Source organism: Diceros bicornis, chromosome 12 (genome assembly GCF_020826845.1).
Source record: "Diceros bicornis minor isolate mBicDic1 chromosome 12, mDicBic1.mat.cur, whole genome shotgun sequence".
NCBI lineage: Eukaryota > Metazoa > Chordata > Mammalia > Perissodactyla > Rhinocerotidae > Diceros > Diceros bicornis.
Genome location: NC_080751.1, coordinates 68,498,549 through 68,503,784, shown reverse-complemented (window position 1 = coordinate 68,503,784; position 5,236 = coordinate 68,498,549).

Here is a 5,236-nt window from a genome sequence, read left to right as displayed (position 1 = left end):
TCATCTATTCTTCATGTTATTAAATACTTCTTTCTTCTTAACAATTCCTAACAATTAATAGTAATTCAGATAAATCTCATATTTATTTAGCCTTCCTCTATGTCAGCTGCTCTCATGTACATACTCATTTCATTCTTACAACTACCCAGTGAATCGGGTGGTATTAGTCCCATGTTCTAGACAAGAAAATGGAGTCACAGAGAGATCAGATAATGTACCCAGTGGAGAAACCCAGGATTTTTCCACTTTACTACCAGAGTACATTTTTTCCTATGTCGTTTAGTTTTTGTTGCATAACAAACCACTCCAAATCTTAGTGGATTAAAACAACAACGATTTATTTATTTGATGATTCTGTGGGTTGGCAATTTGGGCTGGGCTCAGCTGGGTGGTTTTTCTGCCGATGGTGGCTGGGCTCACTCATGCATCTGTGGTCAGCTGCTGGCTGGCTAGAAAGCCTCTGTCTGGAGGCTAGCTTCTTGTGACCGGGCAATGGTGGTAAGCGGACCAGGTGTCTCTCAGTGTCCAACAGACTAACGCATGCTGGAAAAGCAGAAAGTTACCACAAGCTCCAGTGTGTAAGTGCTTTTCAAGCCTCTGTTTGCATCACAGTGGCTAACATCCCATGGCCAAGTTACGTGGCTAAGCTGGGAATCAGTGTGGTAAGTCACCGCCCAAGGGCATGGATGCAGGGAGGGAATCATTGTGGCAAAGTTCTCAAACTATCACATTCTGTTTTCAAAAAACTTTTTTAAATTATAAAAATGTATAAATATATGATACATTCATATATTATATATATTAGTTTGGAAAATTGGGGAAAAATAGAAAACTCTACAGAAGGAAATAAATCATCTGTAACGTACCATCCAGAGATAATCATTGTCAACATTTTAGTATGTTTCTTCCTGTTTTATGAGCATATGAGTGAGTCTATGACTGTGTGTATGCATGTTTGTGTAGTATTTTCCTTTAAAAGAATGATATCAGAGTCTGCCTTTTTAATTGACATTATATTATGAACATTTCCCCATGTCATCAAATAATTCTTGAAAATATGGTATTTTTTTTTTGTGTGTGACAGCGATTGGCCATGAGCTAACATCTGTCCCACCTTACTCTATTTTGTATGTGGGACGCCCACATACAGATGGCTTGTTGAGCAGTGTGTAGGTCCACGCCCAGGATCTGAACTTGTGAACTCTGGACCACTGGAGCAGAGTGCATAAACCTAACCACTATGCCACTAGACCAGCCAGAAAATATGGTATCTTTTCATACTCTATCGTATCTCCCCCTCATATTTTATTTAACCTCACCTACCTTTTATTTGTTTATTTTTTGCTGTTTAGGTTGCTTCCATTTCTTTCTTTTTTTGTTTTTGGTTATTACAAATAACATTATATTGAAAATTCCAGAATATAAATCTTTATCCCCAGTTCTGATGATTTTCCTAGGACAGATTCCCAGAAGTGAATTACTGGATCAAAGGAGATAGCGTTTGTAGGGCTTTCAATACGCATTGCTAAATGGCTTTCCTGGAATTCACTCTCTCCTGGTCCTGTGGGGAAGGGCCTGCATTGTGGCACTTGCAAGAGCACTAAGTATCCTCTTAAAAAGAGGAAAAAGATCAATTAGGCAAAAAATGGTACCTTATTTTAATTTGTATTCCTGGTTACCAGAAAGGATAAACATTTTAGAAATGTTTATTGACCATTTATAGTTCTTCTATGAATGTCTTTTTTCTTAAAAAAGATATGCATTTTACATCGATTTGTATGAATTACCCTGTATTAATGTCATTGACACATTATCATCTAGGCTGTCTGTCTGTGGAAGCAGAACTGACAGGGGGAGCTGACCTCCTGTGGGTGTTTTCCCCTCCAGGGGAGTCTGGCCGAACTGCCCCCAGGGTCCCTGTTAACTGACACGAGGTTGATCAGCAAAGGCCCTTTGGAGCCTCGAGGTGCTGCTGTGAGCCCATCAGGAAAACTGCACCGCACCTACACCCACTGCTTATCTCCTTTCTGTTGGCCCTAGCCTCCCATCATCCTGACCAGGCAGTGGGTGCCTGCTCTTCTTTGTGTCTGTTACAATCCCTGTTGGACTTATCACCAGACACTCCAAAGGTCCATGCTACAAAGTAGTTTGTGTTTTCCCATGGTGTGAATTTGAATCCCAGTAGCGTGATACTGATGCATGACAATGAGTTGCTTAGCGGGTTGATGGCAGGCCCATCGCTGTCTAGCCCCTGCATTTCAATGGCACTTCATAGTGCTGCTTGCAAAGTAATAAAGCGTTGGTTCTTGATGAAGTTTGCCCCTGAAAGAGATCAAGCCAAGATCAGGCGCTAAAGATGGAAGGAAATGCAATTGTATTGCAGATTCTCTTTTATATTGATGGAGATCTGAGGTTAATTTCTTAGCTGAAGCTAAGAGGGAATTCTATTATAGTGGAAAAAGGCCGGGGTCGGGGGTGGGGGGGGGGTGGGGGGGGTGGGGTTCAGAGACGTTCAGAGCTGGGTTCACATTCCTTCTTGGCCGCTTACTACGTGGCTCTGACAAGTCATTGAGCTTCCCGAGCCTCTACTTCCCATCGTGAGTGGACACCACAGTCATGCTGTACCTTTCTCAGAGAACTGTTATGAGCATGGAATGAGCTAATGCAGGCCAAATGGTTGGCACTAAAGGTTCTCAGTAAATGGTAAATAGATAGTATTTTTATCCAGAAAAAGAAAAGTGATCTATGTGAGAAAGTGATGGTTTAGAGATTTTGGCAATTTGCGAAAATTTCAAGAATAATTCTTTGGAATGTCAGGGATCTGTTACTGAGTTTTTCCAGGAGCATGAGGTGATGGGTTAGTGGCAATGCAAAACCAGGGGATAAGAACTGCACACCTTCTATAAGCATTAATTTTGATATTAAAACACACAGTGATATGCAATGGACTAAGATGCAAAACTCACATGAACTTCTAGGATAAAACACAAGGCTTCAAAGAAATTGTACACCGAGCCAGCCCTGATGACCTATCGGTTAAAGTTTGGTGCTCTCACCACTTTGACGGCCCAGGTTGGGTTCCTGGTCGCAGAACCACACCATTGATCTGTCAGTTGCCATGCTGTGACAGCGGCTTACACGGAAGAACTAGAAGAACTTACAACTAGGATATACAACAATGCACTTGGGCTTTGGGGAGAAAAAACAAAACAAATGAAAGATTGGCAACAGATGTTAGCTCAGGGAGAATCCTTCCTTGCAAAAAAACCCCAAAAACTCCAAAAAACAAAAAAAGAAATTGCACACCAATGGGAGGTCTCTTTGGTGCTCAAATGCACAGAGGTACATGTTCTGCCTTCCTTGCCAGCCGGGCTGTTTCAGTGGAAATATTTGGGAAGCTCTGGAAGATGCTGAGGCGCTTTCTCAGAAGGGAAGAGAGCCTGCTGGGCAGCCACACTGACAGTGCTTGGAAGGGAGCAGTTTCCTCCCAGCCTTCCTGGAAGAGAACCTTCTGGGAACAGACATGTGGGATCTCTCCTCTCCGGGCACATGTACAGTATCTTTATAAACTCCTTGTGGGGGTCATTGGAGCTGTTCACAGACTATTTCTTGTTCTTCCAGGCACTTGCTAGGATTGTACTTCCCTGGCCCCTTGAAATTAGATCTGGCCATATGACTTGTCATGGACAATAAAGTGTGGGCAGAAGTGACATGTGTCGTGTCTGAGCAGAAGTCTCAAGCACCAGCATTGGGTTTGCCATTTTGCTTTGCCCAGTCTCAGCCATCATGGAAAGAGGGAATGGGGCTTCTCTCAGCCTGGGTTCCTGAAGGAGGGTGACAAACAACGGAGTCTCCCAGTTGGCCGTAGGGACATGTAGCATAAGCAAGAAAGAAAGCTTTGTTGTTTTATATCTCTGGGCATTTGCGACGTTTTTCCTTGTTATTGCAGCAGGACCAAGCTTATTCTGACTGACACAGTACTTGAGGGCAGACAGTGAAAGTAGCTGGCTTCGTTTGGCCCACACAGCCTTCATGGTGCTGGTTTTGCAGCTGACACTTGGATTTCTTTTATTTCGGAGACTTATTGAGCAAGTTATGTGCCTGGCCGAGAAGGTTTGGGTGTGAGGGTGGCTGAGCTGTAATACTCCCAGTGACAGCTGCCCCCGTTGACACCAGGGCCCAAGCACTGGTTGGCTGATGAGGCTGACGAGAAGAGAGAAAGGCAAGGACAAACCTTTGTTCAGTATCTACTGTGCATGAAGGACTCTGCAAGGTGCTTTCTCTATGTTCTAATGATCACAGCAGCCTATGAAGTTATTATTATTATTACTTCCCTCTTGTAGATGAGAAAATGGTATCTCAATAGAGTTAAGTAACTCATTCAAGGGTCCAAGTTGAGATGCAGATGCAGGCTGAGCACGTGAACTGTGGAGGGAGAATCTGTTTCCTTCCCATCTATCAGTTATGTTTCTCAGAAGTGCTGAATCACATCATGTCAGATCCAGGAAGCATTTGCTGACCACTCGGTCTAAAAATGATCTCGTCCCCACCTCTGCATGATCATTTTTTCTCACTGTATATTTTCCTTAATAACTCTTAGTTGTTTAATATCTGTCTCGCCCACTAGGCTATAAATTCTAGCACAGTAAGGACCACATGTCTCATTAACTCTTGGGTGCCCAGGACCTGTTCAATGCTGGTATACAGGAGGCATTTAATAAATGCTTATGTCAATAAATAAAGGCCCCTTATGTTGATGGAGGAACTCTTGAATCAGGGTAGTGTAGAGGGTAAAAGCACAGACTCTGGAGCCAGACTACCTGGGTTTGAATCTCAACTTTGCTACTTCTTAGCTGTGTGACCTTGGGGAAGTTACTTAACCCCTCTGTGCCTCAGTTTTCTCATCTGGTGAATGAGAATAATACTAGTAACTTTCCTCATGGTTGTTGTGAGGGTTGAATGATGTGTAAACAACCTGTAAAGCACTTAGAACTTCTATGTCCAGCGTACGGTAAGTGCTCAATGAGTACTAGCCATTTGTATGTGTGTGTGTGCTGGACAGTGTCCAGGATATATTTCCTATAATATTATTGCTAGAGCACATGAAAAAATGGATGATGCTACAGTGGTGGGGAGACTACAGTGTCTGAAATAGTTTGGTGCAGTAGAAACAGCATGGAATTGCAGTCAGACAGACCAGGAATCCTGCTTTGACTATATGACTTACTAACCAGCT